The sequence below is a fragment of the Triturus cristatus genome, chromosome 4_1, assembly GCF_964204655.1.
Source record: "Triturus cristatus chromosome 4_1, aTriCri1.1, whole genome shotgun sequence".
Lineage (NCBI taxonomy): Eukaryota > Metazoa > Chordata > Amphibia > Caudata > Salamandridae > Triturus > Triturus cristatus.
Window position 1 is genome coordinate 886,635,093 of NC_140585.1, and position 17,266 is coordinate 886,652,358.

Genomic DNA, 17,266 nt, shown 5'->3' on the forward strand with positions numbered 1-17,266 from the left:
CTCCCTACCATCCCCAACATGTACACACTGACTGAAAACCTGAAGCAAAAAAAGCAACAAACAAGGCTTTCGCGGGCTTCCGACACTTCCCAACCCTCTCTTTGTCCTCCATGTTGCTTCATCAAATAATTCACAACTTCCCACATTCACTACACAAAATACCAAACAATCAAACTCTACACGCACTAACCAACCAAACGTTTCACATTTTCCTCACCTAACTAAGGGGGCCCATTAGGATGGCGGTCGGAAAACCACCCTGACAACCATGGTAGCGGAAAACAACCACCCGCGGGTACAGCGGCAAAACCGGCGGTACAATTAGGATCAACCACCCCCAAAAAATTACAGAGGCAGAACGCGGCAAAGAAAAAACGCCCGTAGCGGGTGGAGAAGGACAAAATCCGTCCGCGGCAGTCGGATTCGCAGCGGAAAATCACCAAATCACCGTCATGACAATGGAGACACCGCAAGGAAAATTAGAATATCCCCGATGTTACCTCGGTACGTTCCGCTGTTTCCGAGGCGGACGCTAACAGTGATGAATGGGAGAGCCGGCGGAAGAGCTGTACAATAGCCATCGCTGCGGAGTATAAAACCAGCCCCTTCCCTGACCAGAATCCTTTGCAAATCTCCACAGGGCCCAACACCAGAGCACAAAGAAGAGGCAAATCAACACACCATCACTTCCACACCTGCACCTCTAACCCCTCTGCACCTCACACACCATACATATCACCCCCCCACCACTTACACGCCTGCAGCTCTAACCCCTTTGCACATCACACACCATGGCACCACAGAAAATGCCCAAATTCACAGAGAGTGAGTTGACAGTAATGGTAGATGAGATAATCAGAGTAGAACCACAACTAGTTGGTAACCTGGTCCAACAGACACCATTAGCCACAAGAAATCAAATGTGGGTAAGGATAGTTAACAAGGTCAATACAGTAGGGGCCACCCCGCGCAACAGACAGGAAATCATTAAGCGGTGGCATGACCTGCAGAGTGTTGTCAAAAGGAAGAGGAGCAAGAATCGTGAGCTGGCTCAGAGGACTGGCGGTGGCCCTCCCATTCCACCAAGAACATTCACTGCATGGGAGGAGAAGGTGCTTGCCATACTGCATCCAGAGAGTCTCACAGGAAGAGCCGGGGAGTGCAGACTGGTAAGTACAAACAAATGTAGACCATTACACAGCTATGTACTGTCCAGCACAACTACAAAGCTACATCTCAGAGGCCCAAGTATATCCATATGCACCACAATATCCAACACATGTCCAACAGATGTAACATTCACTCCATCTGAATCACCCCAAAGGTAGCCAACATTTACAGGGCTGTATGTGTCCAGGCAGCCAGCACTACAACTCCCACCATGCCCCCTGTCACACCCCTGCGCAGGATGTAGCATTCCCCCCCCCCACCCAGGAGCAGTTGGAAGCCATTGTAAGGTTCACCCTCACCTAACAATAGGTAGCCATCTTCCCAGGGAGGGATGTTTGGGGGTGGGAGGCCAGCAACACAACTCCCACCATGCCCCCTGTTCCACACCTGAGCAGGATGGTGCACCCCCCCTCCAGAAGCATGTGGTAGAGATTGCATTGCTCACATCAAACTAACAGGTAGGTAGCCATCTTAACACGGAGGGGTGTTTGTGGGTGGGAAGACTGCACTACAACTCCCACCATGCCCCCTGTCCCACACCTGAGCAGGATGGACCACCCCCCCCCACCCAGAATCATTTGGAAGCCATTGTCTCACTACAAACAAACTAGCAGGTAGGTAGACCTCATCCATAAGAGGGCTGTTTGGGGGTGGGAGGCCTGCACAACAACTCACACCAGGCCCCCTTGTTCCTCAGCTCATCAAGATGGAGCACTCCCTCCCACCCAGATGCATGTGTCAGCCATTGCACTGTCCTCTTCAAACTAACAGGTAGGTAGACGTATTATGCTTCCTTGTCCCACCCCTGAGAAGAATGGAAGCCTACACCACACACACACACACACAGATGTGTCACAAATCCAACCCAAATGTGAAAACATAGCAGGCAAGTAGCCAGTACATGCACCCATCCATTCCTCTAAAAAAGCATGGTGCCATATGACAACACCAGCCCTCTCATCGCACAAATATACACACCAATACCATTGCCGCTCACAGTGTGCAGACAGCTAAGCAAATTAAACTGTCACAGCAACCAAAGTGTGACACAACAATTAACATGCTGAAGAAAGTCTGTGCACAATCATGCACTGCACTGAATGCCATGTGTAAGTGCCATGGGGCCAGAGCAGCACGGACCACATGAAAACAAAGAAAGCATGGTTGTTGGTACAAATTCAGATTTGCACATGACATGAATAAGGTATGCATGAGATAACAATGGCCAGTTCATGCTCAGATGTCACGTCTGCCAGGGCAGAGTAATCAACAAAGAGGCGTCACAGAAAATCTTTGTTGCGCTACTCCCTGGATGGCAACATATCCCTGTAATCACAAAACATGCACGTGGCGCATGGTATGTTCTGACACCTCACACCATGGACAAGTAATGCATGTACCTCAACATCATCTCAGGAGGCACAGTAGTGCACATACAAACAATGTGATGATTAGTCAACTGTGTGGTGTACAAACAGTGAATAATACACATCAAATACAAAGCTTGCGGGGTGCACTACAATTACCATTTCCCATATGTCCCACGGGTGCCCAATAACTGACTGCAGAGGACAACACCAGAAACCTGCAGAGCCAGTCTCCCCCCCGGAACATGGCCTCTCGGATGTTGACTCCTGGTATTCAGAGGACGAGGAGCTCTGAGCCAGCCCATCTGGTGTTCAAGGGCGCAACCGGTCCCAGGACCCCATTGTCCCCCCCACCACATCTGCAGCAACAGATACGCAGACCCCTGCTGTTATGGCCTGTGCGTCCTCCACCACCACTACCACCACCACCAGTGCTGCCTGCAACACTCCCCCTGTCACAGAGGATGACCACCCCACACCACCAACTGAGCAGGGAGAGGATGCGGGTGCCTACAGTAGTGAGGCAACAGGTCTGTGGCAGCAGGGCAGGTGGGAGAGGCAGGGTCCCTCACAGACAACCAGAACCTGTGACCGAAGCCGTGGACAACATAAACAGAGTCCTTGGGGCATATGAACGTGCCCAGGGACGAATGGGCAGGTCAGAAGAAGATTTCCGCGAGTTCCTCCTGCCGATGAGGTCCATGGACACCCGCATGGAACAAATTGTGGACCTCTTGCGCCAGCTAGTGGCGGTACTGAGAGACAGGCCTGCGCCACAAACAACACCTCCACCTCCCCCTGCTGGGCCGCAGGATGACAGTTCAACATCCTCCCCTGCGGCCACAGAGAGGGGTGAGTCCTCAGACCCCACTGGCCCTACAGCAGAGGCCCCCCTGCCAAGCGACGAAGGGGCCATCCCAAGAAATCCCTGGGAATATCCTGTGGCAAAGCACCTGCCAAACTTCAGACATGGAGCCAGCCATGATGGCAACCCTCTTCACTACTGCATTGACTTTTTGGACTGTCCTTCCCCACACTGCCTTGTGAATGGCATATGTCTGTTGGACTGGGTCACCACATCAAATTAGTGACTACTCGATTCTCTCATTTACTATAACTGTCAACTCACTGCTTCACCTATCACCCCAATGTAAATGTTCACCCCCTCACATGTCACCATTGTAAATAAATACTCCTTACGCACATGTTGTTGTTTCTGCTCCGTCTTTATTCCAGGATGTGCCGTCTTCACCATGATTACAATGTACCAGGAGTATGGAATGTATGTAGGCAAGGAGAGGCTGAAGGGACCTAGGAAAACACAACAGAACAACATTCACTAGTCTGGGTGTGGCATCACAGACATCACACAACACTTACCATCAAGCTAATCCAACATGCACACATCACAATGAGCAACAAGTGCCAACATTCACATCCTGTAGAAGTTCCAAACTACCCTGTCCCAGAAACATTGTCAGCCACCACTGAGTCAACAACCGGCTGCAGTCACAAAGCTCACATACACCTTCACAACAACAGCAACATCATCAGACAATGGGTCCGTTGTACATTGTCACTCACCTTCAAGTGAAGTAGCGGTTGATGAGCTGTTGACTCCTTCCTCCTCTCCACTGTCCTCATCACGGGACACGGGTTGGTTTGCTGGCGGGGGCCATGGCTGATCATCAGAATCCAGGGGCAGGGGGATCTCCTTGCGAATGGTTAGGTTGTGGAGCATACAGCATACCACTACAATCTGACACACCTTCCTGGGCGAGTACATCAGTGCACCTCCGGTCTTGTCCAGGCAGCGAAACCATGACTTCAGAAGACCAAAAATATGGTCCACCACACGACGTGTCTTCCCATGGGCATCATTGTAGCGGACATCAGCTGGTGTCCTGGGATTCCACAGTGGGCTCAGCAACCAAGGACGGTTGGGATATGCAGAGTCACCTAGGGGTCAGGAACACAGAGAAACCTTGTAATGTCACTGTGGCAGAGGACAGCATGTCACACACACAGCACGCTATTTGACTCTGCATACTCACCCACAATCAATGCACGCTCAGGAAGCAGATTAGCCATCAGCTGTGGTACAATACTGTTACGCATGATGTATGAGTCATGGGCTGAGCCACAAAAATCGGCACGCACGTGTGAGATGATCATATCCGCCTGGCATACCACTTGCACATTTATGGACTGGAAATGTTTCCGATTCCTGTAGATGTGCTCACCTGCCTGTGGTGGAACTAGCCCAACATGTATGCAATCAATGGCACCAACAACATGGGGGGATGTGTCCAAGGGCATACAAATCTCCCTTCACAGCCGCCAATTCAGGTCCCCTGGGGAAATGGATATATCTGTCCTTGTAGGTCATCATAGCGGACAGGACATCACGCAGCACCATGCTGAACATAGGTTGCAACATCTCACCTGCGCTGGACACCATGTGCTGGAATGATCCAGTGGCAAATAAATGCAGGGACGCCATCCCCTTTGTCACCACGTTGGGGTGAAAGCTGTTGGTGGGGCTCCAACATAACACAAAGGTTCTGTAGGGTGGCTCTATCCAGATGGAATTTCCAGATGATCTCCTCATTCTCCATGTCTGCCAGCACTGTGATGGATGATGTAGATTTGGTCTCCTCCAAGTTGAGATGAAAGTGGACACATTTCAATGCAATACACCATGAGATGTGCACAACATCTTACGTTTTGACTGACACAACGCCAACAATGAGTGTCATCACAATTGAGGTACCGAGCAGCTTACATGTAGGGACACCTTCAGCTACACTACTCATACACTTGTCCCCTTTCACACAGCAAGTACCTCCGAAACAACCTCGGACTATATGAATGCACATAGAGATATGGCCATATCTAGCATGGGCACGCCTGAGAGTATTTCATCCAGCATATGTGTAAAAATGCAACACTACTGTCTCATACCTAGCCGCTGTACCTGCTACACCTTCAGGCGTAAGTCGAACATGGCACACATCAACAACAAAATTACCACAGGCTGAGCATACACAATACTTGTGTGCATGATCCAAGAAAAGAAGACAGTCATATATTGTTCATTAAGACATACATCACTGTGATTGTCACAGCACTTTCACACATTGACATGTGTACACACTGGAGAGTCCATAACAATACTGTTCTGTGTACATGTCCATCAATATCACAAGTGACATGTGAGGGAGTACATGCCAATGTTCTAAATCACATACACAAACATGGCATGTGTAGTCAGCAGTGGGTTAAATGTGGCATTGGCATTGTGTGCACAATGATGTGCTAGTGATCATGAGGCCACTGTGCACTTTTGAGAACTGCCCATTGGCCATTGACACTGCATGATGTGTCCATAGGTGTTGCCTAAGTGCTGCGCCAAACAAATCATGGTCACCCATGTCAATGTATGGCACCCAAATCGCGGTGGCTATCGCCTGGCACCAGCGGTGTGTCACTGCCAATGCCCAAGACACAATTGTGGTACTCATAGATATATATGAGTTGGCAAATGGCGGTTGGCATGTTCCGCCACCCAAACCACGGTCATAGGCACCAATGTATGGCACCCAAATAGCGGTAGCTACCGCCTGGAGCCAGCGGTGTGTCACAGCCAATGCCAATGCCACACCCGCGGTACTGATAGGCATATACACATGGTCAAATGGCGGTTGGCATGCTCCGCCACCCAAATCACTGTCATAGGCACCAATGTATGGCACCCAAATTGCGGTGGCTACCGCCTGACACCAGCGGTGTGTCACCGCCATGGACCATGCCCTTACAGCCAATGGGAACCGCAATCGCGGAAGCCTAATGCAATTTTTAAAATCGCAGCAGGCGTGCTCCGCCACGGCAGGGCTGGTCATTAGATGCAATTGAAAGATGCAGACCTGGAACACCAATTGCAGTAGCCTAGAACCACTGAAACGACCCCAGGGGGCTATATATGTGTGGGAGAGAGCCTCACATTTCCACAGCTCCCAGAGCCTGCTGCCTGAGACCCGTCACCTGCTGCCTCCAGGGACTGCTGCCTGCTGTCACCTGGCCACATTGATGGCGAGGACTGAGAAGATCTGGGCCAGTCCCTTCACCAGCGAGGAGCTGGCGGTTCTGGTGGACGAGGTGATCACACAGTATCCAAGGCTATATGATGCCCCAAATGTCGTGGTAAGTCTTCAACAGTGTGAATGAGAGTGTGGGGGGCACACATGAAGTTGAGTTGCAGCAGTATGTGCCTGAGAGTGGGGGGTTTTGTCATGCACTGCCTAGCATCCTTTCACCAGGGGGAAGGGGTGTGTGGCCTATTTCACACGTTTCCCTGCCTGCACATCAAGATTTGAGGGACATGTATTGTCTTGTCAGCCATACAGTGACGCAGCAAGTTGGTAATGCAGGAGTCAGGACAGTGATTGCTTGTGTTAATGGATGTGTGGGTCCCTGTTGTCCTTCTCAGTGTAAGCCCACCTAGCCTGCACAGTCACCGCCCAGTCTGACAAGGACACATCACTGAATGTACAGAGTGTTACATGTGTCTTTTTTCATTGCTCTCTATCAATGAGTCATCTCAGCCCTGTAGATTGCACACGACAGGCCGTGTGAGAAGGGTGTGGGTTTGTGAGATCATGCCCCTCAATGTGACCTCCATGACACAGTGAGCCATTCACAGGGCAAGGATATTGAGGGCTGTGCAGTGTTGGACACAGTGAGTCTACCCCCAACATATGTTGATATGTAATGTATGTCTTGATCTACCAAAAAATGGACAGTAGATGTGGGCAGATCACACATGGCTTTATGTGCTGGCATCCTGCATGTGTATGAGATGGTCAGGTACTGTGTCAGCCCTCACACCTGCATGCATTTATGTGTGGTTCTCCCATGCTGATGTACCATGTGAGATGCATTCTTGTCTCTATTAGACATATCTGTGGATTTGGGATGAGTCGGTATCATGCTACTGTACTGAGAGATATTGGTACATAACACTGTGTCACTGATGTTTTCCCCCTCTTGTCTCCCATGCCTGCAGCTCAAAGTCACCAGCGTAAGGCCGTGTGGAGGGCCATTGTATGCAAGGTGCCGGATCTGGGTGTCTCAAACCGACGGCGCACCCACTGCCACAAGAGGTGGGATGACATCTGCCGGCTGAGCAAGAACGTGGCCGAGATGACACTGGGGCTGATCCCTCTTACTGGCAGGTTAACGCGGCGCAACATGACACCACTAATGGCCCGGATCTTGGCCGTGACACAGCCTGAGCTGGAGGCACGTTTGAAGGAGCATCAGCAGCAAGCTAGGGGTGAGTATTCTGGGAAGGGTGACTTTGGCTGTGAGTGGCTGCATGTGTACAGATCCTGGGCCAGCACAGGACTATGTGATGTTGGTAGTGTGATGCAGTGGCTTGTAAGTGGCCTCAGTGCTGGGTGCAGCTGTCATGCATTTGCCCTACCTGTACTTCCTAATGTGATTTGAGTACTGGGCATTTACATTGCATTCTGAGTCGTGGGTTTCAGATATCGTCTGCATTGGGGTAGTCTGGTAAATCCCATGGAAGGGGACAGCAGTGTGCCTAATCTGAGTGTGCTTTCATCAATGCGTGCATTGTCTGACCTCAGATTTGTGAGGCTTAGACATCTGACGCCAATGTGCAACAGTAGTTGTGCCCAAAGTACAACATGGTGGATGACATGAGCTCATGGCCATTGTGGACTGCTATGTTGGAGTCTGTATCTGTGTTGTCCACTTGTGCTCCATCCAGATATGACAGTGGCAACAGGTTGTGGGGTTCATCCTTGCCCCAATCAGGGCCCTAGGTGTGCTCAGAACTATTTGTGTGTCTGGTTGAACGGAGCCACCGGCAGGATATTGTGCTGTGTGGGCATCACTTGGCTCACTTATGCCTGGTTTGCTTGTTGACACCCACTGTTCGAGTTAAAAATTGAGGTTGCACAATGTTATTGCATAGGGTGGTGTGCAACATGTAGATTTTGTAATCTTCAGTGATGCTTTGCTTGCATATGTCTGTTCTGTTGATGCCAATGAACTGACCCTACATCTCTCTCTCATGCAGCATCTCCCGTGGGCACGGAAGGACAGGGGACGGACACCAGTGGTGAGACATCAAGCACAACAGCTGCACACGAGCACAGTGACACAGATGTTACCAGCACCTCGGAGGGGGACAGGAGGCTGCTGGAGAAATCACAGCCAGAGACGCAAGGCTCAACGTCATCTGACGCCAGCGGTGACGCAGCCAAGTTGGCGGGCAAGTTGGCGGGCACAGGGAACGGGGACTCTTCCACCACACAGCGTACGGTGCCCACCCTCCCAGCTACTTCCACTAGTGCTGCCCATGTTCACACCAGTAAGAAGGGAAGAGTGTCCTTCGCCCCAGGCACCGCTGCCCCTGCCCCTGTCCCACCTGCTTCCATCAGTGATGAGTCTGTGGACCTTTTGCGTCAGCTGTGTGTGGGCCAGACAGCTCTCCTCAATGCCTTCATACACCATGAAAAAAAGTTGACACAGGTGGTTGCTTTCATGGAGGGCATACATTCAGATGTGGGTGGGCTACACCAGACTGTCCAGTCTTTGTCCTCCGCAGTGACAGCAGCCCTTCAACTGGCACAATCTCGGAGTCCAGCTCCAGTCCCTTTGTCCACCCCCCTGCCAGTGGCCACATTTGATGATAGTGACCACGCACAACAGACCTCAAGGTCAAGATACAGCACACACAGCACACAGCAGCAGCAGCCCAAGTGTTCCAGGTCACAGACACCATCCCCACAGAAAACTAAAGATACCCCAGAGCGCAAAGACAAAAGCCCGTCAGACGATACCAAGGGCCACAAAGCCAAGAAGCAGGCCTCAGGGTCACAATCCTCAGAGCCAGCCAAGGACTTTCCTGTCCCAAAAGCGTCTTGCAAAGACAAGAAGACAGTTTCCGTGCCCAATGAGAAGGTGGTGCCTGCTAAGAGTACACATTAGAAGAGCTCCAAGGCAGATTCACCCACAACCTCGACTCCCATCCAAAGCCCAGTGAAGCAGGGAAAGGAGGGCACTGTAGGGGGAACACCTGGTAAACAGGAGATGGAGGTGCAAAGGCAAGGCCAGGCCAAGCGAACAGCTGGATCCAGCATGTCCCCAGAGGGTGGCCCTCCGGCTGCACCTGATGCAGCTTTGGTGGTGAGTGTGTCTGTTGTGTCTGCACCACTTGCCACTAATCCCAAGACAGGGAATCCATTTAGAGTCCCCAAGAAGTGGAAAGGCACCCCTCCACAATCTCCCACCCACACTGTGTCTCACGGCAGCATGACTCCACCTCCACGTGCCACTACACCACCTGGTCCAAGCAGCCCTCCGACTTCCCAAGCCACTGATGCCTCAACCTCAGCTGGGCCTCTCTCTCCCCGGTCAAGTCCTCCAACTGTCCCCGACACACAGCCAGCTCCCAGTCCGACTGACAGGCAAGTCTGAGTGGTTGTCCCCCTCACATACCTGTCTCTCCCACAGCGGTGCCTGTACTGGCTATTGTTACCCCCCTGACTGTGTTGCTGGCCATGGCAGGGTACAGTCACACACCTTCCCTGTGCAGCTTCTCATGGACTCACTCTGCACATTGGACTGGCCACTGGCCTTGTTGTTCACTGCTGTTTGCCCCTTGCCTGTGCATCTTCTCATGGACTCACTCTGCACATTGGACTGGCCACTTGCCTTGTTGTTCACTGCTGTTTGTCCCTTGCCTGTGCAGCTTCTCATGGACTTACTCTGCACTTTGTGCTGGCCACTGGCATTGTTGTTCACTGCTGTTTGCCCCTTGCCTGTGCAGCTTCTCATGGACTCACTCTGCACATTGGACTGGCCACTGGCCTTGTTGTTCACTGCTGTTTGCCCCTTGCCTGTGCAGCTTCTCATGGACTTACTCTGCACTTTGTGCTGGCCACTGGCCTTGCTCTTGTCTAATATTGGTGCCTATCTGTGCAATATGTGAATAAAGACAGTTACTCCTGTTGTCTGTTTTGTCAGTGTCCTTACTGGTTAAAGTTTTTTTCTGTGTGTGTATGGTTTACTGTGCCGCATGCTCTGTATGCCACTTCAACATTGCCAATGGCTTGTATCTCTTTTTATATTTTTTACAGGGGTGACAGGGACTTCTGTTCTTCCTGACTCTGATGCTTGTGTGTGCAATGATGATGGTTTTAGATGAAATACTGTTGTCATTCTCATTCTTTGTTCATGTTAGCTATATTGTGCACATGTCAGGTTTGGAGGCACTGCCAGCACAGAGTGGGAGTCTATCCACAGGATTGCAGGCAGGCTGGCCAGGGTCATCATGTATGTGTGATCTTACTTTATGTGTGTCCAGCATTGTAGGTGTATAGTCATCTTGTGATGGTCAGTCATCCTAGTCACATGGGTTACTTTCAATGTGTGCACTTTGGTGGTCAAGAAGTGTGCAGTGTGCAGGGGTGAATTTGTCAGGAGTGTTGATGTGTGTGTCCCCCTGCAATGTCAACTACACACGCGTCACCCAGGAGTAGAGTGCCAGTTTGTGTGATTGTTCAGCCCTGTGATTGTGATTGTGTGCGCGTGTGTGTTGTATGTTGTGCACTGTGCAGTGTGTTGGTGTGTCCTTACAGTTCTGGCTGACTCCTACTTGTTGGTTTTTTCAATTGTGAGTATGTAGAGTATGTGACTGGGAAGTCAGTGTTGTGTTTTATTGATCATCCGTGTGTCTTGATGCAGTTTGTGGTGACTGTGCATACCTGCTCAGCCACACTGACATTGTGGGTGTGTTTTCTCATGCATTGCTGTCACATGGGACTTTATTGCCTCCAGGATGGCGTGTGGTGTCATACCATCCCCTATCTGTGCTTCAGATGCCTACCCATTGTGAGTCTGCACTCCATCTATTTATGTATGGTACACTTCTGCAATGTCCACTACTGACGTACACACCACTTCACTTTCATGTCAGCTGTCCCCTTGGGTTGTCGGTATGTGTGCCTCCCCATCACTTCATTTGTGACACTGTTCTTTGTGGTGCAGATCTTTGCACATGAGCAATGTGCCACTCAGAACATTTTCCCAATTGGTTATATGTGATTTTCTTGTACTGTTTAGCAGTCATGGTTGCTCATATGCAGTTCAACTGTTTGTGCTGCACAGTCCCTTTGTCATGTTGTTTCCACTTTGGTGTCCCAGACTTGTGCATCTGTGGGTGTTGGGTAGGTGTATGTGTGTTTGCTGAGGTACTGCTTCCCTTCCTGAGTGTGATGTTGTCAGTGTGCTGGTATGTTTGGTGGTGTGCACACACTGCTTGGTGTGCATGCAGTGCTGTGGGTGTGTGTTGCCTTGTCCTTGCTTGGTGTGCATCCCCTGATGTCCTGCTGTGCTTGCAATGTGATTTATTGGCATGTGCATCTGTTGTGTGTTTGATGTGGCTGTGTGCAGTGTTTGGGCTGTGTTGTCTCATGCAGCTGTGTGTGGTATTCTATTTGCTGCGGTGACGTGACTGGTACATTACTTCATGATCGCGGAAGGTGGGTGACCTGGATGCGGAGGGGTGATTTAGTGACAGGTAGGACATGTGTGGGTACACTTGTGGATGTGTTCCTGTCCCCAACATGGTATCTGGTGGGGGCAGGAACCCTATATCAGCCCATGAGTTGTGTGTTGTGGTTGTGTGCGGGATTGTGTTATTGCGTAGCTGCGGCGGCATCCGCGACGGTCCATGAGTTGCTGGTAATGTATCAGGTACAGCACCAGGAAGACATGTAGAGCTGGATCCATTGCGGTTGGGACCGGGTGGAAGGGACCGGGACTCTGGTTTCGTGCTCCGCTGTCGAGCTTCTGCCGTCTCTGGTTGGGCGGTTTCTCCGCTGCGGTGCGACTGGCTGATTTGTACATGGGGTCGGGACGTCATTCCGGTGAGTAAACACTACTACCACAGTGCACAACTAGATCTGGCCCACTGGGTATTTTTATCTCTGATCTAGGATACCTGAGATCTAATCTTGGCTTTAATCACTTTGCTGAAATATGCTGGCATTAAACACTGTATTACAGTTTTAGTGGTGTAACATTTTCTTAGGGAGGACGGTGCAGGGGTCTAGCTAATCGAATTACCCCAACCATAGTTGTGCTGTAGTCAGAAAGCTGGAAACATTGGACTCAGGAGACAAGGGGGCTGATTTAAACCCTGGTGGGAGGCCCACTGTCCTTCAGTGTGGCAGAGATAATCACCTATGCCACCTTAAGAGATCACCACTGGCCCTCAGGTGATATTTGTGCCTTCACAGGAGCTGTGGCCATGGCAGCTCCTGTGAAGACACAAAAAATGTGGCGCTCGTCCACCATGTTTCTGACAGCAGCACACCAAACGTTTTTGTTTTTCAGAAACACTTACAAAGCTGAAGTTTTCTTCCAGGGTGTGGAGGCCATTATTTTGTTTTTTGTTTGTGACAACCAGGTTTTACCTGGCGGTGACAGAAAAAAAATAATAGACTTCAGACTGTCCGCTCTAAATTGGGTGGGCAGTTTGATGCTCTTACTCCGATGGCTCCTATTCGACAGGCCATCGGCATATGTTTTCCACTGGTGAAGCCACCGTTGGCACCCCCTTCGGAAAGCTGATGGTTTGGCGACTCATAATTGAGCGGGCTGACCAAGGGTTTGACAGAAAATATACTCTTTCATGCTTGTGAGTGAGTAAAGTCCACGGTTTATATTAATGGACTTCCTACGGTGACCAAATTACATGCTCTTAGGCAATCACATTCTTAAAATATTCCTCTACTCCTGTCTTTTACAAAAACGTAAAAACCGGGAAACAGGTTAAACTTTTTTTTTTTTAACTTTATTTAGCATTTTAGTAAAGACAAAGCAATGCACTGAGTTCAGTCAAATGTCATCACAAGTACGCTTACAAGGTATAATAGACATAACTTTCTCCTAAGCACAGTTGGCACATTGAAATGTGATATACGATATATATAGTACTTTCATGACCCGCCTCGAGCGTCCCGCCACTTCTCGTGTCCATCAATACATCAATGACAATCCTCCCAATGATATACATCAAAATAGAATGAGATCCTAGCTCTACTAGCCTGGTATCGTATATGCTTTGTTATTGATGCATAACCTGATCCATTCTAACCCACTCCTGTTGGGACTATACCCTGTTCCTGTTGAGTAGGGGGATCTTGTTGTTGTGCAGATAGGAAGGTTAGAAACAGGTTAAACTTTGGTAGTAAGTGTGTGATAATAATGTAAGCGTGGACCCCAACTTATATTGGATATTACTTCAGTGCCGACAGAGCCCAGTGGTATAATATGCTCACTAACTTGTGGTAGAGAAGTAAAGTTATAGACAAGAAATAAGCAGTCATACATTGCTACCTTGACTCCCTTACTCAACCAATTTGTTTGATCATAGGCAAATCATGCTCTCCCTGTGCAGCTGTTCTCTTTTCTGCCATTATATGAGATTTTCGAAACAGGTTCCATGCAGGAATTAAGCACTAAATTCATATTTCTAGCCCAGCCCCAGTAGAGTTTTAATTCATACATGATCATGGTTTCACTATATTTCTGGGCTAAATGGGGAAAGTTGTGGCATAATGGCCACCTAGACCACCACTGTCACTAATACTTGAAGCATAATAATGCATTGTTTAATGTTGTGTTCTGTCTATTCCTTTGCAATAGAATTGCAGTACCACTGTGTGGAAATATCAAACTTTCAGCACCATTCTAATTGATGGAAAACACATTCTTGAATCTTAGTGTTTTTTACAGACACTTCAAATTGTCAATATCTTATGTATCCACTTAGCATCAGCTCAGGCTGTTTTTATCACTAGTCCAATGACTAGCAAATAAATAAAATAGGCTAGTTTAAAGGGTTCCAAGCAGTCCCTTACTAAGTTCCCCTGCAGGTTCAGAGCTTAATTACTGTAGGCATTTAAATTCTAAATAATGTGTATGTGCTAAAGGTGCCCCTAAAGCTATGCTCGACAACTTGTGTGCTACAGCTTCTTATTGTATTTCCCATTTATATAAATGCACCTCTGCACAGCTTGTTTACTGCATGCAGAGCTCTGTGAGGGGCTTCATAGCTTCTGCCTTTTTAATCCGTCTTTATTATTTCTAATACATGAACTTCGACATAATATACAAGAACACAATTTTGTAAAGATGCATCAATGAGGTCAATATGAGATTTGGTCAGTTGAGAATATTTTAGACTACAGTCCTAATCCAAGACCTGGGAACTCTTCTAGCTATGAGAGTGTCTGCTTAGATGTGCATGAAGTACCTTGAGTCAACACTGAGGCTGTGGGAGTGTTGTTTATGTTGGACTGCTCTCTCAAGCTTCCTCTCACTTCTTGTGGGTATATTTCAGTTTCCGCATCTGATATTCGTGCTTTCACTTCATGGCTTTCTCATACCTAGTTTGAAATACTTCCCATTGTTCTGGACTGGGCTAATACTTAGGATGGGGCAATTGTTGCCAAAGGATATTCAAGTGCTTAATTTCAAAGGTACCTTCTTTGGGAAAATACTTCATAATAGGTGCTGTTTTCAGTGTACCTACATGTGTTCTTAATACAGGTGGTACATCACATGGGTCCCTTTTACTGGTGGTTTCTCCAGTTTCAATTTATTTGCCACCATTTTCTTACTGCACCCTCATTCACAACCAGGTACACTGTCAGCCTTGTGCTGCAGTCAACCCCATGAAGGGGGTGTGGTAGAAGGGTAAAAAGAGAAAGGATGGGTCTAACTGATCTTCCCATCTGTAGCTCATGGAGTGTTGTGTAGCTTACATTTAGTCTTAATTTTAGCTTTTCGTTTTAACTTTGCATCATTTTCTAATGGTGGTTTGCACATGTTTTCCCTAATACCTGAATGTGCCATGCACACATTTATTTCTGATAGACATTGTCGCTCTGTAGTCTTCACATTTAGTTATAGGGTCGCACAACTTATAACACAATGTCTTGTTTTATTTTATTTTATTTTTGCTTGTAGGAGGCAACAATTTCTCCCCAGAGTAATTGAAGATGTTGTTCTGCACCTCTGGCACAGTGTGATAAGCTTCCATTTTATTATTTAAACAGCGTCAACGCTGTAGTCGGTGAGAGGTTCCCTTTCCGTCTGGGTCATCATGGAAAGCTGCTGTGAGCTGTGACTGAGATGCAGTTCCGCTGTCCCAGGGCTTCATCCTGAGAAGGAAGATTGCCATGCGAACGTAGTGTGCACAGTTGCACACCACCTAATGGGAGTGCATTTGTCAAAGCACTGAGACCTGCTTCCTGATATACAGTGCTAAGTTATGGGGTTAGGTCATTCCAATAGGCCTGGCAGACGGGTATTCCAACATGCTCTCTTTAGCATAGAGAGATTATTAATAGGAGTAATCTCTGTAACATTATGAACAATTAACATGGTTGAATTACTTGTGTTTTTCGCCATTCCATTTTATTTTGTTTCATTTTTATTTAAATTTTTGTTTACAAAAATACCATTGGTATAGTATGATAAGCACAATTCGATACAGTCTGTGTACAGATCATGTTTCCATGAGAGTTGAATTAAAAGACAGCAAAACAGCATGTAATACTGTAGTCCAAGCATGTGCGTTTTTCACCATTCTAATAATGCTTATAACAATGATGTGTCATCTTTCTGATAATCACAGTTCATGTTTTATTTGCAAAGATTAAAGCTTCTCAATAAACATGTGAAATTGCATTATCGTACCTTTTTTTGTGACACCTTGGGCATGCAAAAGTGACAAACAAAAGGGTTAGATCTGTTCCCACGAATTCCTTGGGAATCTAGAGTCATGTTCTAGGTTACCAACAGCATCTATAACTCTGTAAGGTTAGGAGTTTAGATATGGTACTGTGAGCTAGCCACACAAACCAACATTTACTGATTATGTAAGAAGACTTAAATACACAGTCCTACTACATTCATAGGAACCATATAACAGGAGGGAGGTTGGAAGTTGTGCTCAGGATATGATATGTTCGTTCTCCACAACAAATACTACATCACAAAAATGGGAACCCAGCTATGTTAAGGAGACTAACCCTCCACTCGAGAAAAATGTTTTCCTATGAAACCCTCACCCACCAGCGTTACCCCTTGGTGGTATGCTTCATCATCGGGTCCATCCTGTTCTGCTACGGAGTGGGCGTGCTGCGACCTACGGGCTACGCAGCAGCACTTAAAAGACTATACAATGATAAAAGAGATGGCGTTAAAAATAGAAGTGTGGGGGGGTTCTGTGCTGGAGTATATCTTAAAAATACCTAGCTAGTCGGTGTATCCTATTTATTCTGGCCTTTAGTCGGTGTGATTAAAAACAGAGGGGATAGGAAAAGAGGATTTTATGTGCCTGCTTTCCTAAAGGTCGACATGTTTCAAACCATACCCCTATTGGCTTTTCATCAGGGCCTAGGGAAACTAACTCCCTGGTGCTACCCCTGATGTATTACATTGAATGCACAGAAATTACATGCTAAAAAAATGGTGCATATACATTTACCACCTATTTGGTGCTTACTGTCTGCATTTATATAAGATGCTTGAATTTCGCATCATGGTTCCGCCGAGGGAGAGGGTAGCCTGTAGTCACACTCACTCCAAGCCTCAGCCTCTGCCTTGCCACCTACTTGGTG

The 17,266-nt window shown here is 48.1% G+C and overlaps 1 long non-coding RNA gene across 3 annotated transcripts in view; it reads left to right on the forward strand.

Annotated features, from left to right (window-relative positions):
- Positions 1-16,331, forward strand: part of LOC146855725 (uncharacterized) — a 211,582-nt gene extending 195,251 nt beyond the window's left edge. For all 3 annotated transcript variants that reach the window (XR_014981378.1, XR_014981376.1, XR_014981379.1), the window contains one exon: positions 15,698-16,331. This is a non-coding gene — a long non-coding RNA (uncharacterized LOC146855725). The remainder of the gene's footprint in view (positions 1-15,697) is intronic.
- Positions 16,332-17,266: the final 935 nt, after the last annotated feature.